The 19,114-nt window shown below is 43.4% G+C and overlaps 1 pseudogene; it reads right to left on the reverse strand.

Annotated features, from left to right (window-relative positions):
* Positions 1-7,883: 7,883 nt before the first annotated feature.
* LOC132014445 (UBX domain-containing protein 2B-like) lies at positions 7,884-9,025 on the reverse strand (annotated as a pseudogene).
* Positions 9,026-19,114: the final 10,089 nt, after the last annotated feature.

Raw genomic sequence — 19,114 nt, forward strand, 5'->3', positions numbered from 1 at the left:
CACATCCTCCTCTCCCTAAGAGGGCCTGACAGTGGCTAAGGACATCTTTTTGTCCTTCTTTACTACCAGAAGACCAAGAGCAAGAGATTTCAGAGATGCTCTTTGTTCCCAGGGCTAATCATTAGAAATGCTGAATACTCTTAATTCAGTTCAGTTTGAACGGAAAATGCTACTCAAACTGACTTAAACCAAACTTAATTAATTTTTTTTTAAAGATTTCGCTTATTTATTTGTCAGAGAGAGAGAGAGCAAGAGAGCAAGAGATAGCACACACAACAGGGGAATCAGCAGGCAGAGGGAGAGGGAGAAGCAGGTTCCGCATTGAGCAAGAACCCCGGGATCATGACCCAAGCTGAGGGTGGACACTTAACCAACTGAGCCACCCAGGCAACCCCAAACTAAATTAAATTGAACTGAATTTAAAAAATCACTGGCTTGTGAGAAGTCTGTGGCCACAGCTGGCTAAGGTTTAGCTTCATTTGGGGCTCCAAGGGTGCTGCCAAGATCCAGCTATAGACTCCCCTTCCCTTGGGCATATGGGGGCTTGAGCAGTTTCAGGTTCCCATCGTCTCACACCTGAGGGAGGGAGTTGGCTTGCGGATGTCCCAGAACAGGTCTTGGTGCCCCTGATTGTTCTGCTTGGGATTATGTGCTCCAGGAAAGGTGGTTGAGCAGACAGCATGCCTTAATGACTTACATCCTGTGTCCTACCCTTGGAGCCCAGAGCCAAAAGCACAGAGGCCAAAGGCGACAAAACATGGTCCCGCAAAGCAGGATACAGTTACCACAAAAATGGGGAGTTGATGCTGAGGGCAGGTACTGTGGATGCCTCCTCCTAATTCTCTCTAAAACCCAGCCCTTCTTCCATCCCTACACAGACCCTATTCTGTCACGTACAGACCCTATTCTGTCACCTGCAGACCCTGTTCTGTCATTTGCGGGGCAATTCTCCAGGGGCAGTGCAGCAGTCTCCTTAACCAGTCCCAAGCAACCATTCCCTACCTGTCTGGTCCACTTGCCACCTGGCTGCCAAAGGATACTTCTTTTGTAATCATGCCCCACAGCGGTTTAAAAAGTCGTCTCCACAAAGTTCAACCCCCTCTGTGTGTCTAGCAGCCCTTCCCAACCGACCCTAAACCCATCCCCACAGCCCAGTCTCAGACCTGTCCCTCCCTTCCTCTCCCGGCCCAACCACACCGGCCAGAACTCTGCTCAGATAAATTCCGATCCTTCCTCAAACACATCATTTTCTTCTCCGGCTGCCCTGCCTTCAGCAGTCTCTTTTCCTCAGGCGATGCCTCCTTGAAGATCCAATTCTGATGTCATCTATTCTGTGACTTCTCTTCACTCCCAGATGGCGACCTGGCCACTCTTCCTCATTGCTTCCTGGGGGCTTTGTTCTTGAACGTTGATTTGCAAAACAAAAAACAAACAAACAACAAAAAAAACCAAAAACCCAAAAAACAAAGAACACAGAGATATGTTCTCATGGTAACCATTCAGCTGTGGAAAATAACGCAGAGGCTCTCCTTGTCTGACTGCCCCCTCTAGAGAGCTAAATATCCTGCCAGACACATTGCTGTGAGTTTACGTACAGACACATACCTTGTAGAAATAGATTCCGCCCCACAAATGGTACCATGCCTTATGCATTGTACTGAAACTCTTTTACTTTATGTTCTGGGGGCTTTCTTTGATTTTTATTTCTATCCCTTATTACCTTTTACCTTTTTTTTTTCTTCAAAATCATGCACCCCACGCCAAATAATCTTCTTTTGTTAATTTAAGTATTTAGATAATAAACACATATACAGAACTTACTATGTGCCGGATAGGTTACAAGTAAAAGCGCATGCAATCCTCATAACTATCCTATGAGGCATGCACCGATGCCATACCCATTGCACAGATGAGAAAACTGAGTTACAGAGAGATTAAATAATTTACCCAGAGTCACATCCCTAATAAGTGGTAGAGCCAGGATTGGGACTCCAGAAGTCTGGTTCCGCCTCTAGAATACGTGGTCACGTGGCCTCTCCTCACTCTTCTTCAAATTTGCCCAGGTGAGGAGATGAAAATGTGTCCATTGATAAGGAAGACAATCCAGCCCCAGGACACTTGTGAAGATGGCAATTTCTTTCTTTCTGTCATTTTTAAAAAAAGATTTCATTTATTTGAGAGAGAGTGCAAACATGAGCAAAAGAGCACAAACACGAGGGAGGGGCAGACTCCCCGCTGAGCAGGGAGCCCGATTGGTAGGGGGCTCCAACCCAGGACCCTGAGACCATGACCTGAGCCAAAAGCAGATGCTTAATGACTGAGCCACCCACGCGTCCCCCACCTAACCTCGCCGTCTTTTTTTTTTTTTTGCCCAGTCACTTCCAATCTCTGAAAGTCTTATCCTTTTTTTCCCCCAACAACATTCTTTATTGATAAGCAGATGCAAAATGACTGACCTCACCCATGGCTGTCTTTCTGCTCATTGTGACATAATCTTTCTTGAGATGATTATACTTTTTTTAAGATTTTATTTATTTATTTGCAGAGAGAGAGCAAGAGAGCACAAGCAGGGGGAGCAGCAGACAGAGGGAGAGGGAGAAGCAGACACCCCTGCTGAGCAGGGAGACAACATGGGACTAGAACCAAGGACTCCAGGATCATGACCTGAACCGAAGGCAGACGTTTACCCAACTGAGCCACCCAGGCACCCTGATTACACATTTTTTTTTTTTTTTTTGGAAAGATTATTTATTTATTTATTTGACAGACAGAGATCACAAGTAGGCAGAGAGGCAGGCAGAGAGAGAGGAAGGAGGAAGCAGGCACCGCACCCCACTGAGCAGAGAGCCTGATGCGGGGCTTGATCCCAGGACCCTGGGATCATGACCTGAGCCGAAGGCAGAGGGCTTAATCCACTGAGCCACCCAGGCGCCCCGGATTACACATTTTTAAAAGTTACAGTGAGTGCAGGAATTCACTAAAAAGAACTTACGAAGATGATTTAAGACCAGAGCACTCCACAGCAGGTGCGAAAGAACTGCTCATCTACAGGCAGGAAACCAGCTGATAAAACACGTCAGCTGCAAATGCGTGGTGCCTCTCGTGGGAAAGGGAAGCCTGCTCTGCTGCGGAGTTTCCAGGCCCATAGGATGGAGCCAGGAGCCACAGATTATTCCCAGGCCTTAAAGGCTAATGAACGCTGCCTGCCTGGCTGGGTTTCTACATTGCTTGGGACATTGGTGGCTCCTTCGTTCATTCTATTTTCTGCTTTTTAAATGGGAATATCTGTGACTATTAATCTAGAACTGTCTTACTCTTATATCTGGGAGCTGAGAACTTGTTTTGTAGGTTTGCAAGTGCACAGAGAGAGAGCAACTGTGCCCCAGGAATCATACCCAAATCCTCACCAAATGTCAAGTAATGTAAATAGTGAGATTTGGGACTTTCGAGGTGGTGAGATCTTTTTTTTTTTTTTTTTTTTTAAGATTTTATTTATTTATTTGAATGAGAGAGGGAACAAGATCAGGGAGTAGGGGAGGGACAGAGGGAGAGGGAGAAGCAGACCCCTAATGAAGTAGGGAGCCCCATGTGGGGCTCGATCCCAGAACCCTGGGATCACTGAGCTGAAGGCAGCCACCCAACAGACTGAGCCCCCCAGGCACCCCATTGGTGAGATTCTGATAAAATTTTAGACTTTGAGTTGATGTTGTCATGGGTTGAGGCTTTTGAGCACCTTTGGATGGGATGCGTTTATATGGGTTGAATGCAGACTTTGGGGGCAAAGGTCGGCTATGGCAGGCAGAATAATGTCCCTCCAAAAATGTTCATGTCCTAACCCCCAAATCTGTGAATAGTTAACCTTATATGATAAAGGGGACTTTGCAGATATGATGAAATCCAACATTTTGAGATGAGGAGATCATTCTGGATCATCTGGGTGAGCTAAACATAATCACAAGGAGGGGAGCCTGGCTGCCTCAGTTGGTTGATTTCTGCCCAGGTCATGATCTTGGGGTGGAGAGAGATAACCTCCATATTGGGCTCCGTGCTCAGCAAGGAGCGTGCACGGGATTCTCTCTCTCCCTCTGCCCCCTCCCTCTCTCTGAAATAGATAAATACATCTTTAAAAAGTGTGATCACAAGGGTCCTTGTAAGAGGGAAGCAAGAGAATCAAAACTGTAAAAGATTTAAGACCAGAAGCAGAGATTGCCATGATATGGCCTTGAGCCAAGGGATGCCAGCTGCCTCTGCAAACTGCAAGAGGCGAAGGACAGGTTTTCCCTGGAGCAACCAGAAGGAAGCTGTGATGTGTTAATTAACATGGTAAAGACCCCTCAACTTTGCAGGTGGGATTGAGGTTCCTACAGATTTAAGATGGGGCGATAATCCTGGATTGTCCAGTGGGCCAGTCTAGTCACATGAGCCCATAAACACAGAGAAATTTCCCTGGCTGTTGCAGAGAGATGGGATTATGGGGGGGGGGTGGGTCTGAATGGTGCAAAAAGGGAGCTACAAGCCAAGAAATGCAGGCAGGCTCTAGAAGCTGGAAAGGTAAGGAAGTGATTCTCCCCTACAGCCTCCTGAGAAAAATGCGGCCCCACTGTCACCTTGATTTTATTTTTTAAGATTTGTCAGAGGAAGAGAGAGAAAGCACAAGCAGGGGGAGGGGCAGGCGGTGGCGAGGGGTAGAGTGGAAGCAGCCTCTCTGTTGAGCAAGGAGGCTGACTGGAGACTCTATCCCAGGACCTGGGGATCATGTGACCTGAGCTGAAGTCAGACGCTGACCTGGCTGAGCCACCCAGGCATCCCTGCCACCTTGATTTTAGTCCAGCAACACCCACGGTGGACTTCTCACGTATAGAACTGTAAGATTGAAAATCTGTGTTCTTTTAAGGCACTAAACTTGTAGTACTCTGTTATAGCAGTGATAGGAAACTATTACTTTATTATTAATGAGGGGTAGAGACCGAAGATGAAGTCATATCTGGGAAGAAGAAAAAGCATTTCTGTTGTTCCTGATGCAGCTGGCCTCGCCCATGAACTGCTTGGCTTCAGCAGAAATGCAAACATGCTGTCAGTCCTTAGATCCGGTGTGTCTAACAGAAAAAACATTCATGAGATTCTACACTAGTTTTGTCCTGGAATAGAATATACTGAGCAGTTATAACAGTTTTCAGTGTATAAAGTGGGTCCCCTAGAAATTGGGGGTCCCCCTGTGTTGAGTGAATAAATGAATGTGATAAGGACAGGCTCTGGGAGAGACTGGAATGACTCCATTTTATTTTTTAAAGATTTTATTTGTTTATTTGACACAGGAAGAGAGAGAGTATGAGCAGTGGGAGTAGCAGGCACAGGGAGAATCAGACCCCCCACTGAGCAGGGAGCCTGATGCGGGATTTGATTCCAGGATCCTGGGATCACAACCTGAACGGAAGGCAGTCGCTTACCCATGAGCCACCCTCAGGCACCCTAATAACTCCATTTTATTTATTTATTTCAAAATTTTATTTATTTATTTGACAGAGAGAGAGATCACAAGTAGGCAGAGGTGGGGGCGGGGGGCAGGCTCCCCGCCAAGCAGAGAGCTCGATGCGGGACTTGATCCCAGGACACTGAGATCATGACCTGAGCCGAAGGCAGAGTCTTAACCCACTGAGCCACCCAGGCGCCTAATAAATAAATCTTTAAAAAAAAGTAAAAATAAAACCTTAAAAAATAAATAAATAAAAATCAAGTGTTCTTTATCACATCTTCTCAAGAACTGCTGACATTTGTGTCCTTTTATTTCTGGTTTATGATGATCACAGCTCTATAAAATACAATGCCAAACTGTATTTTTGATACTAGTAATGTAGCTAAGTTGATAAGTAAAAAGGATGTATAAAAACTAAACAGAAGGGGCTCCCACGTGGCTGTCAGCTGAGCATCTGCCTTCTGCTTGGGTCATGATCTCAGGGTCCTGGGACTGAGTCCTGTGTTGCACTCCCTCCTCAGCAGGGGGTCTGATTCTCCCTCTGCCTGCTACTCCCACTGCTCATGCTCTCTCTCTCAATTAAATAATAAGTAAAATCTTTTTAAAGAATCTAAACAAGAGAAATAATTATTATATGATCAGACTATTTCAAAATCAGAATATAGGTACTCTCCAGTATATAGCACAGAAAAACTTTCAACTTAATTTCATAAAACGATTTCTTAATGGCTGTTGATCAATGAAGCACCCAGGAAGTTTAGTGCAACTTCTACCAAATGCATTCATCAAAACGGGGGTTTTGTTCCCTTTTTCTGCAAATAAGTGTTATTACCTTAATACTGAGAATGTAACAGATTGGGTTGACTCGATATTTAAAAGCTATCAATCACCATGGGACACCTGGCTAGTTCAGTCAGTATAGCGTGACACTCTTGATCGTGGGGTCATGAATTTGAGCCCTATGTTAGGTGTAGAGTTTACTAAAAAAAAGAAAAAAAAAATGCTATCACCATAAGCCGGCCCTGCAACTAAAAACTCAAACACAGTAATCTCAAGATCCATCTCTAGTCCAATATTATCTATACTCAGGCTGGAAGACAGAATAGGCCCAAAATGTATGTATGTATAAAATGTATTTAATGTATTTAAGTATTAAAATGTATTTAAGTAATAAAAATAATTTGATTGTTTTAATGCTGGAAGTATTTTATTATATTAAAATGGCACATAATCCTTCCTACCTTCTGCTTCATGGATAAGAGCAATATTATTTTAGTTGCTCAAACATCATAGTATAGTTGATCCTTGAACAACATGGGTTTGAACTATGAAAGTCCATTCATACATAGATTTTTCCTGATAAACACAGTGCAGTATTGTAAATCTATTTTCTTTTCTTTATGATTTTTTTTAAGATTTTACTTATTTATTCGACACAGACAGAATGAGAGAGGGAACACAAACAGGGGGAGTGGGAGAAAGAGAAGCAGGCTTCCCGCTGAGCAGGGAACCCGATGTGGGACTCGATCCTAGGACCCTGGGATCATGACCTGAGCCAAAGGCAGACGCTTAATAACTGAGCCACCCAGGCGCTCCTCCTTATGATTTTCTTATCAACAATTTTTTTCTTCAGATTTATGAAAAAGAATACAGTATATACTACATATAGCATACAAAATACATGATCATCAACTTTATGTTATCATTAAGGCTCTGGTCAACAATACGTTATTAGTAGTTAAGTTTGGGGAAAGTGGGAAAGTCAAAGTTATACATAGATTTTCAACTGTGGGGGGAAGGGTCAGCACCCCAACCCTCATAATGTTCCAGGATTGTCTGTATAAAGAATATCTGCTTCTTGTGGTAGGCTTTTCATCAGCTCTCTGGAAATGAAGTCCCAAGAATAAAGTCTTATAAGTTGCAAATTTGGGACAAGACTGTACAAAAAAGTCCCCAACATCCAGGAACCTGGGGATTCAACACTATTGAATCTTTGTATCAAATGACTGTTATTGGCTAACAGGGTTTGAAAACTTTTTTTAAGTGATCTCTATGCTCAACGTAGGGCTCAAACTCATGATCCTGAAATCAAGAGTCACATTGTCTACTGATGGAGGCAGCCAGGCGCCCGGGTTTGAATTTTTATTGTTGCCCCTGAATCATGAATAAGCACAGCTACATTAAGTAGTGACTTCTCCTTGACTTCTGGGGAGGAAGGTGTGCTCTTTCAGGGGTAAGGATTCCAAGTTTTTGCCTTTCTCCATTAAAAGCCCTGAACCTTATTCTAGGTTTTCAGTATACTTGACCTTGACGATCCTCCATACCCAAATTCACTTGGCCATCACAAGCCAGTCACTGAAGTTTGAGGGGAGTCTCTTTTTGGAAATATTCTGCCACCAGTAATGTCATGTTAAAGGATTTCTAATATAAGTTGCTGGATTTCAGGCATACATGCAGAGTCACCCTTCTCTTAACAGATTCCAGAAATTCAGCATTTGTTGGGTCATTGTATGGTTTTGACTCCTCATCATCTAAACACAAGCTGTTGCTGAAACTGTTGTAAGCAAAATCTGAACATCTTGTGGCTGATTTTCTCCATAGATGTACTGAGACTGCCTACGAAAGGAATGCCCCACTCTGTCCCCTCTACATGCAAATGACTTTAATTTGTCATCACTCAAAGTTCTTGTAGCTTCATTTAGAGGGACAGTCCCATGTTCCCTTGTCTCTTTGAAAAGGTCACTCCCAATTTTTCCAGTTGAAGTTTGAATTACATGTGATCCTCTGCACTTGTGTTCACTTTCGTAGACCCTTACAGTCAGTGATGTGGTGGTGAGCACCTCAGCCAAGGGAATATATCTCTAAGAGCAGGAAACCTTCGCGGTGGTGTGCATGCGCTTTTAAAGACTGTAACTGTAGGCTTGTCGCATTTGGAAGATTTGCCTTTCATTTCATTTTTAACTAATTCTGCCCAGGCCAATTTATTTCTTGATACATCATCACTTTGGTTGTTTTCAGGTTTCTTATTTTTAGTCTTCACTTTTTTTCTTGTTTTTTTTTAAGTAGACTCCATGCCCAGTGTGGAGCCCAGTGTGGGGCTCAAACTCACAACACTGAGATCAAGACTTGAGCTGAGATCAAGAGTCTGATGCTTGACCAACTAAGCCACCCGGGTGCTCCAGGTCTTTACCCTCTTATTACATTCTATAATTCTGGGGGCCCTGGCTGGCTTACTCAGTAGAACATGTGACTCTTGACTTCAGGGTCTTGCTTTCAAGCTCCACTTTGGGTGTGAAGCCTACTTAAGAAAAAAAAATTCTGCAAATCTTGTGTGTTGTGGTGGGGGGGGCTTGGCCCTGTAGACGTCCTCTCTTACCCTCCAGCCCTCTCTAGCCAACTCCTCCAATCTTATCGTTTCTTTCTTTTTTTAACTCCCTCCCTCCTGTGTGGGTCTGCATGCCTATTTTTTCCTACTTTTTAGTTTGAATGAATTTACTAAAATCTTTGCTTACCATTGCTGTTTGCTTCCTCACTTCTTCCTCTCAGATTCATTTTTCTCTTAGTGCTGATCTACCCTCCTTTATATTTACTTCACAGTAAGTCTCTAAATGTTAAACTTCCGGAGTCCACTCCCAACTGAAAAAGTCTTTTTCTTTTCTTTCTTTCTTTCTTTCTTTTTTTTTTTTTTTAAAGATTTTATTTATTTATTTGACAGACAGAGATCACATGTAGGCAGAGAGGCAGGCAGAGAGAGAGAGAAGAGGAAGCAGGCTCGATGTGGGGCTCGATCCCAGGACCCTGGGATCATGACCTGGGCTGAAGGTAGAGGCTTTAACCCACTGAGCCACCCAGGCGCCCCAAGTCTTTCTATTTTCATGCTTGAATCATGTTTGGGCTGTGTACGTAATTCTAGATTCAAAGAGATTTTTCCTCTTGGGGCATCTGGTGAGTTCAGTTGGTAGAGCATGCAACTCTTGATCTTGGGGTTGTGAGTTTGAGCCCCAGATTGGGCATAGAGCCTCTTTAAAAACATGTTAAAAAATAAAAAATAAAGGCCACTTTTCATTAAAAAAAAAGAGAGAGAGAGATTTTTCCTCTGAACTTTAAAAATTCTCTCCCTTTTTTTTTCTTGCCTCTGCTTTTCAGTGAGAGACTTCCTGTCAACACCATGGTCATAACTTTGTAGTTCATCTCCCCCCACACCCACTGGAAATTGCCAGGGTTTCCTTCATTCCTGGCATCTACCACTGTCACAATAGATCTGCATGTTGCTTTTATAAAAAGATCCTGATTGGCATTTGAAGGGTTCATGGTTTTTTCTTCCTGGCACATTTCCCTCTTTTATTTATTTGAGTAAAACTTCCTCTCACAATTACAGATCCATATCCCTGATGAACACAGATGCAAAAATTCTCATCAAGATGCTAGCCAGTAGGATCCACAGTACTTTAAGAAGATTATTCACCACGACCAGGTGGGATTTATTCCTGGGCTGCAAGAGTGGTTCGACATCTACAACTCAATCAATGTGATGCACTATATTAATAAAGAATGGACAAGAACTGTATGATCTTCTCAATAGAAGCAGAAAAAGCAGTTGACATAGTACAGCATCCTTTCTTGATTACAACTCTCCACAGTGTAGAGATAGAGGGAATATACCTCAATATCATAAAAGCCATACACAAAAAACCCACAGCAAGTATCATTCTCAATGGGGAAAAACTGAGAGCTTCTCCCCTAAGTTCAGGAACAGGACAGGGATGTCCACTATCACCACTGCTGTTCAACATAGTATTAGAAGTCCTAGCATCAGAAATCAGACAATGAAAAGAAATAAAAGGCATCCAAATCAGCAAAGAAAAAGTTGAACTCTCACTCTTTGAAGATGACATGATACCTTATGTGGAAAAACCAAGAGACTCCACCCCAGCATTACTAGAACTCATAGGAATTCAGAAAAATGGCAGGATATAGAATCAGTTGCATTTCTGTACACTAACAATGAGACAGAAAAAAGAGCAATTAAGGAACCAATCCTATTTCACCCAAAACTGTAAGATACCTGGGAATAAACCTAACCAAACATGTAAAGGATCTGTACTCTGAAAACTACAGAACACTTATGAAAGAAATTGAAGAAGACACAAAGAAATGGAAAAACATTCCATGCTCCTGGATTGGAAGAACAAATATTGTTAAAATGTCTATGCTTCCCAGAGCAATCTACACATTCAATACAATCCCTAGCAAGATACCATCGACATTTTCACAGAGCTGGAACAAATAATCCTAAAACTTGTATGGAACCATAAAGACCCCAAATAGGTAAAAGAAGGTTGAAATAGAAATCCAAAGCTGGTGGCATCACAGTTCTGGACTTCAAGCTCTATTTACAAAGCTGTGATCATCAAGACATTATGGTACTGGCACAAAAACAGACACATAGATCAGTGTAACAGAACAGAGAATCCAGAAATGAATCCTCAACTCTATGGTCAACTTATCTTTGACAAAGCAGGAAAGAATATCCAATGGGAAAAAAACAGTCTCTTCAACAAACGGTGTTGAGATGACTGGACCGCCACATGCAGAAGAATGAAACTGGACCATTTTCTTACACCACACACAAAAATAGACTTAAAATGGATGAAAGACCTAAATGTGAGACAGGAATCCATCAAAATCCTAGAGGAGAGCATAGGCAGCAACCTCTGTGATCTTGGCTGCTGCAACTTCTTGTTAGACATGTCTCCAAAGGCAAGGGACATGAAGGCAAAAATGAACTATTAGGACTTCATCAGGATAAAAAGCTTTGCACAACAAAGGAAACAGTCGACAAAACCAAAAGGCAACCAACAGAATGGGAGAAAATATTTGCAAATGTCTTATCAGATAAATGGCTAGTATCTAAAAATCTGTAAAGAATTTGTTAAACTCAACACCCAAAGAACAAATAATCCAATAAAGAAATGGGCAGAAGACATTTCTCCAAAGAAGATGTACAAATGGTCAATAGATGCATGAAAAAACACTCAATGTCACTTGGCATCAGGGAAGTACAAATCAAAACCCCCTGAGATACCACCTCACACGTCAGAATAGCTAAAATTAACAAGTTAGGAAACAACAAATGTTGGAGAGGATATGAAGAAAGGGGAATCCTCTTACGTTGTTGATAGGAATGCAAGTTGGTGCAGCTACTCTGGAAAACAGTATGGAGGTTCCCCAAAAAGTTGGAAACAGAGCTACCCTACGACCCAACAATTGCACTACTGGGTATTTACCCCAAAGATACAAATGTAGTGATCTGAAGGGGCACCTGCACCCCAATGTTTATAGCATCAATGTCCACAATAGCCAAACTGTGGAAAGAGCCCAGATGTCCATCAACAGATGAATGGATAAAGAAGATGTGGTGTGTATATACAATGGAATACTACTCAGCCATCAAAAATGAAATCTTGCCATTTGCAATGACGTGGGTGGAACTAGAGGGTCTGTGCTAAGCAAAGTAAGTCAGTTAGAGAAAGACAATTATATTATTTCACTCATCTGTGGAATTTAAGAAATAGAGGATCATAAGGGAAGGGAGGGAAAAATAAAACAAGAAGACATCAGAGGGGGAAAGAAATAGTAAGAGACTCTGAAGTATAGGAAACAAACTGAGAGGAGCTCCCAGGTGGCACAGTCATTGAAGCATCTGCCTTCAGCTCAGTTTGTGATCCCAGGGTCCTGGAATGCGCCCCAACTTGGACTCTGCTGAGCTGGAGTTTGCTTCTCCCTCTCCCTCTGCCTGCCACTCCCCCTTCTTGCGCACTCTCTCTGTCAAACAAATAAATAAAATCTAGGGGGAAAAAAAAAAAAGCAAGGGAAACAAACTGAGGGTTGATGGAGAGGAGGGGAGGGGAGGGATTGGGGTAATTGGGTGATGGGCATTAAGGAGACCATGGGATGTAATGAGTACCGGGTGTTATATAAAACTGATGAATCACTGAACTCTACGTCTGAAACTAATACTACACTATAGTTGAGTTAATTGATTTAAAAAAATTAAATAAAAAAAATAAAAACTTCCTCTTATATTGTATTTTCTACTTCAGAGCTCTTAAAAAAAAAGATTTTATTTATGTATTTGAGAAGAAGAGAGAGTGAGGGGAAGGAGCAGAGGGAGAGGGAGAAGCAGAGTCCCCACTGAGCATGGAGGCCAACATGGGGCTCGCAACATGGGGCTAGATCCCAGGACCCTGGGATCATGACCTGAGCTGAAGGCAGACATTTAACCAATTAAGCCACCCAGCCACCCATCTACTTCAGAGCCCCTTTTTTCTTTTTAAGATTTTGTTTATTTATTTGACAGAGAGAGATCACAAGTAGGCAGAGAGGCAGGGGGAGAGAGAGAGGGAGAAGCAGGCTCCCTGCTGAGCAGAGAGCTTGATACGGGGCTCAATCCCAGGACCCTGAGATCATGACCTGAGCCTTAAGGCAGAGGCTTAAGCCACTGAACCACCCAGGTGCCCCTACTTCAGAACTCTTATTAGCTGATATTGCAAGTTTTAAATTGGTCCTCCATATATCTTAGATTTTCCTTTCAATAAATATTTTCCTTATTTTGTCTTGTACTGTGTGGTACAAAAACATCTTGCCCATTTTGGTTGCTCTGTTGAGGGGTTTTTGTTGTCTCATAATCATGCTCACGTTTTCCTATTTTCAACACGAAATATATAATGAACAATTATGTTTATATTTTGTCCTGTGCTGTGTGATACAAAAACATATTGCTCATTTTGGTTGTTCCGTTGGAGGGTTTTTGTTTCATAATCACGCTCAATTTTTCATATTTTGAATACGAAATGAGTACATGAATAATCATGTTCGCATTTTGCCTTGTACTGTGTGATATAAAAACAGTGTCCATTTGGGGTGTTCTATTGAGGGGTTTTTGTTGTTTTGTAAGCATGTTCAGTTTTTCAGTTTTTTTTTTTTTTAAATGCATGTGTTATCCTTTGCCTCCAAGAATGTTATAATTATTCTGAAGACTTGTTCTTGCTCTATGAGCTATTTCACTGGGCAAAAGTTCTTCTCAACGCTGGATTTGATAGCTCTTTCAAGATGTTGATTTTCTTCTTGTGTTTGGTAATTGCTCCTTAGAAGCTCAGCTTTTATCTGAGATTTCCCGTGAGACCGTTTGTGCTCTCCATGTCTATGCTCCTTAACAAAAGGGGGATGCGACCAGTCTTGGTGTGATGGTGCTATGTTGTCAATAGCTGGCGGGGGGCATATCACGATGGCGGGTATTTGGGCTGCTCGTCTTCTGCAAACGGTGCTTCCCTTTCCTCTTCGGTGTCATCAGCCATCAGGACCACTGCTGTCCTTCCTTTCACCTAATGATCTCCTAACCACTGCTCTCACCCGGAGGCAGGTAATCTTGCTGGAGTTTCTCAGCCCCAGGAGACTAGAAGGGGGAGTGTGTGGCGTGGTTAACATGCTTGATGGTGCCTGTCGTGACATCCTGAGTCATTAGTGCTTTGTCGGTGACTTCTGAGCCCCAAAGCCCCCAGGTTCCACCCTCTTTGAGCCTGGATTGATTTCGGTGCTGTTTTGAACTCCTGTGGTGGTCAATCTATAGCTCTGCACATTTTGGGCTGTGGTTTTCTTCTCTGACCAGTTCCCACCTGCCAACGAGCTCTCGGAATTCTCAGGGTTCAGGCTCCACCAAGGGCTCTCCTTGTTGTCCAGGGTGATTATGAATTTATATTACTTTTTTTTAAAAAGATTTTATTTTTAAGTAATCTCCACACCCAACATAGGGCTCGAATTTACCACCTTGAGATCAAGAGTCCTATGCTCTACTGACTGAGCCAGTCAGGTGCCCCTGTATTACTTATTTTTCTATCTTTTTTAAGTTTTCACTTCTAACCAGCTGGGATGGGAAGGAAAGGCTGCAGCTTGTATTCCGTCTGTAATCTGGGACTGGAACCATCTCCCACTGGCCTCTCTCCACCATAACACCAATGTTGATGGCGGGCAGAATAATGGCCTCGTCCCTTCCTCCAGGAGGTCAGTGTCCTCATCCCTGGAAGCTGTGCAAATGTTATGCTAGATACCAAGGGAGAATTAAGAATCCAGATGTGGTTACAGTTGCCCAACAGCTTGACCTTACAATATGGAGATTGTCCTGGATTATCTGGGTGGGCTCTATGTAATCACAAGGGTCTTTAAATGTGGAAGAGGGAGGAAGAAGAATTAGTGTCAGAGGGATTGATGTGATGAAAAACCCAACTGGTCACCGCTGGGGGTGAGGATAGAAGGGGGCCAAGGAAGTGGGCAGCCCCTTTAAGCTGGAAAAGATAAGAAACAGATTTCTGGCCTAGAATCTCCAAAAATGAACATAGCCCTGCCCACACCTTTATGTTAGCCCAGTGAGATCCATTTTGGACTGCTGACCTTGAGAACTGGAAGATAACAAATGTGGGCTGTTTTAAGCAGCTAAGTTGGGTGTAATTTGTTACAGCAACAATAGGAAGTGAACACAATGTTGAAATGTGATTGTTGGTGTCTGTCCCTCTACCTCACTGCCAGCTTCTGGAGAACAAGAGCCATACTGTTGTCTCCTTTATTTACTGGGAATCCAGCACAGGATCTGGGACACAGTCAGGGCTTTGCCAATATTTGTGGAACGAATGAGGGAAGGAAAGGCTGCTCTCACTCTTTGACGTTCCACCCAGGCTCTGAGATTGCAAAGCAGTCACTGCCTTTCCCCTTCCCCAGGTCCTGGATACCCGAAGCCCTTTGATCTCACTTTTCTTGGTTTTCCTTGTCCCCCGCTGCAGGTCTTAGGCTAATGCACTTGCAACTGGCTCCCCTGCTGGGGACCGTGGCCCTCTCCTCTCCAGCCCTGTGTGCAGCAAGAATTGGGACGGAAGACACGTGTCACATATGTACCCAACTTTGCCCACAGGGCTTCTGGGGAGTTATGCCTGAAACGAATGTTTTCTTCCTCTCTGGGATCCTGCCTGCTTTCCTCTCTTCTCTCAGCTGCCTCCCTTCCTCTTCCCCCAGCCAGCTTCTGCACTTTGCCAAGCGGCTTGAATGAGGGACATAGCTTTTGGTTCATCTCTTCCTTTAACCACAAGGTTCCCATCTTCCTTGCAACACTTCTGAAACCTTCTCATATGGTCCCAGCAGTTTCCAGGAGAGACAATGAAAAGACTTAAAGGCACTTTCAGGCCACCTTGGGTTTACTACAATGCAGCTCAGGGACTCCCTCAGTTCATTTTCTGCAGAACTGCAAAATTCCCTAGGCTGGGCTTTCTGAGCTGTTGCTGGGTCACTGCGATACTGTTATTTTGTTGCTGCCTTCTCAGGCAGCCATTCTCAGGCCCTGGCTTCTCTCATCCTGAGCTGAGTTTGGCTTTTGCCTTCTGGCTTTCCCTTTGTGTGCCTTGTGTTCAGTCTCTCCTGGAACCAGGCTCTGATGGGCTCGCTTGGTCACGGTCTAACGCAGCGTTCTCATGCCAGACCTCCTGTAATGCTGCTGATTTGTTCCATATGTTTGATTCTGGTAACCGGGCCAATTCCTGGGCAGTCTTTTGCGGTTAGGTCTGGTAGCAGAGCCAAGAGAATCAATGTGTGGAAACTTACATAGTGAGATTGCTGCCTTTGACCACTGGGTCCTGGTGCCGTCTGTACCAGGCACAGAGATGCCGCTCAAGGGCAGACTCCTTAACACAACTCTATTTTTGTAGGTGATATTCACACCTCTTCATTCTTTTCCACTTGCCCCGTCCCCCCACCCCCCCACCCCATGAAGATACCTAGTTAATGAAACAAGTAGATCATCCAATTTCACCCTCCCTACAACTCAATTTCAGGTGTGAACTTTTCATTTTGGAGGAATCCTTAGGTCTCCATCATTGGATCTGCTGCAGGAGGCTGGGGCACTACAGAAGTGAGGTCCAGATCTAAGATGATGGCTTCTATTCTAACAATGAGCTGTTATTTCTGTTCCCCTGTGGACAACGGTCTAGGGGTCTGCATGCTCTGAAGGCATCAGAAACAAGCAGGACAGGACTCTGAGGTCTGTATTCTCTTGGTGGATGACTTTGTCTCTTTTTTTGAAGATTTTTTTGTTTATTTATTTGGCAGAGAGAAAGAGAGCACAAGCAGGGGGAGCAGCAGCAGAGGGAGAGGGAGAAGCAGAAAGGGAGAAGGAGAGAAAGAGCACCGGTAGGGGAGCAGGGAGCAGAAGGAGAGAGGCAATTTCAAGCAGACTCCCTCCAAGCCTAGCACGGAGCCCGAGGAGGGGCTGGATCTCAACCCCGAAATCACAACCTGAGGTGAAATCAAGAGTCAGACACTCAACCCACTGAGCCACCTGGGCGCTTCTGACTCTGTTATCCTTGTATGAGGACTCTTTCCTCCCTTCCAGAGCTGCACCCCTGCCGCCTAAGCTGGTAACGGGCTTGCCTTTCCTTAACGCCTTTGATCACAAGCATTTTGTAGAGGCAACCCCAGGGAAATTAAAGGTGTCATGGGTGCTACCAATGGCAGCTGCTTTCAATTCACTGCTCTCCTCACACAATTAACTTTGGGAGGTTTTAGTGGTTTGCCTGGAAGGTGCAGCTGAGCATTTCCGATTTGAGGACAGCTCATTGTCCTCAAACGACTGAACAACTCATTATTTTTATCATTAAAGTCAACTTATCGCGTATTGCAAAAAAAAAAAAAATCCATATAGTCATGCTTATTTCTGTATTGTGCTCTACTGATCTAACCATTTTTGTCTACCTCTTTGTCAGTTTCATGCTCCCCTGGTTACTGCTGCTTTCTTTACAGGACATTTTGCTACTGCTAGGGCAAGGACCCTATTAGTGCCTCCTACTCTTTTTTTACCCTCAAAATGTTTTTTTTTTTTTTTAATTTTTTATTTTTTATAAACATATATTTTTATCCCCAGGGGTACAGGTCTGTGAATCACCAGGTTTACACACTTCACAGCACTCACCAAAGCACATACCCTCCCCACCCTCAAAATGTTTTGGCTGTGCTCATGTGAGTCTTCCAGAGGAATTTCAGAATCAACTTGTTAAGTTCCAAAATCTCCACAACGGGATTTTGATGGAAATTGCATTAAATTGACATCATTAGAATATCAAATCTTCTCATCAGGAACATGTTGACTTTTCATTTATTTAGGTCATTGTTAATGTCTTTAAAGTTCTCTGGTTTTCTTCATATATTTCTCAAAATGTTCCAGGTATATACTTTTTTTTTTCTTTCAGCCAATGGGATTTTTTTTGTTGTATTTTGTTTTTCCATTTCAGATGTTAATTCTTTTAAACAAGGTTTTGTCTTAGTCAAGGTTCCTATGGTAGCAATTTACAGAGATATTCTCTAAGGCAAAAAAAGGGGGGGCTGGGAATTCTTTGGAAGCTGGCCAAGGCTGCCTCTGGGCCGAAGGGGCCTGGAAACAAGAACTGCTTAGTTTCTCTGTGTTGCTTTTCAGTAGATGTTTTCTTCTCCCTCTGTAGTTTATAGCTTTCTTTGCTGCTCTCTTTGTCCCGCTCCATATTTCTGGTAAGCAAGGTGATATAGAGCAAATCTGGCTACAGGGTCTATCCATGTGAATGGAGCATTTCTCAGCATCTGCGGCTGGATCGACTCCTGACACGGATTTCAAAGCTCTGTAACGTCAGGAATTTGAAAACAAATTGTCTCTTCTCGCCTAAGAGGGTTAGAGTTGGCAGAAATGGTGTGGGAGAACCCTCCCTTCCTAGTTCCAGGTGACTGATAAGCAGGGACTGACAATCATCACTGCTCTGGGATTAATAATTCAACAAAAATATATTGAGCCCGTACCGCTTTGCTGATCACCATGTGCTTCCGCTTCCTTTTGGCTCAGATTGCGTAGTATCCCATAAACACTGAACTGTGTGGTTTAGGGACATAAATTGCCATTTCAAATATTTTGGCTGTAGAAAATAAGATCCTTCCAATTTTGTATTTTGAGATAAAGATAACTATATTGCCACTCTAAACTGGCATATGATTCATTTTGATTTCTCTCTGTAGAAAAGGCACTTATTAAAAAACAAAAATGAAAACTTTCCTTGAAAATCAAATTCTGCTACAAGACCTTTTTTTTTTTTGCCTGGTAGAGGGCTTTATTTCACTGCAGGAGTGGGAGGGAGAACCTGGACAGAGGGCAGCAGGCAGGATGCGGGCGGGGTGTTGATCCTTGGGACAGGGACTGGGTTGGGAAAGCGCTACCACCAAGCCTGCTGGGAAGGAGAAACTACCTTTTTCTTTCCCTAATTTAGTTCCGTAGTTGACATCCGTTTTTTGACTGGGAGCCAGGTGAAAGGTACAATGGGAACTTGGAGCCAGGAAACTGGCAGTCTTGACTAAACTGGTTACTAATTGAACGACCTTCGCAGGTAACCTAGCCTCTGTGAAACCGCTTTCTCATTTTCAAACCGGCATAACAATTCTTAGATTCAGGGGTTATGGAAGGAAACACAAAAAGCAAAGGCCTGGACACACGTGACACATTACCCATCACAGTGGGAGTCTGACACTAGCGAAGGACAAAGATTTGGAGGGACATTAGGTAATAGTGTCCGGGTAACTCCAGAGGTG

This window comes from Mustela nigripes, chromosome 3 (assembly GCF_022355385.1).
Source record: "Mustela nigripes isolate SB6536 chromosome 3, MUSNIG.SB6536, whole genome shotgun sequence".
Lineage (NCBI taxonomy): Eukaryota > Metazoa > Chordata > Mammalia > Carnivora > Mustelidae > Mustela > Mustela nigripes.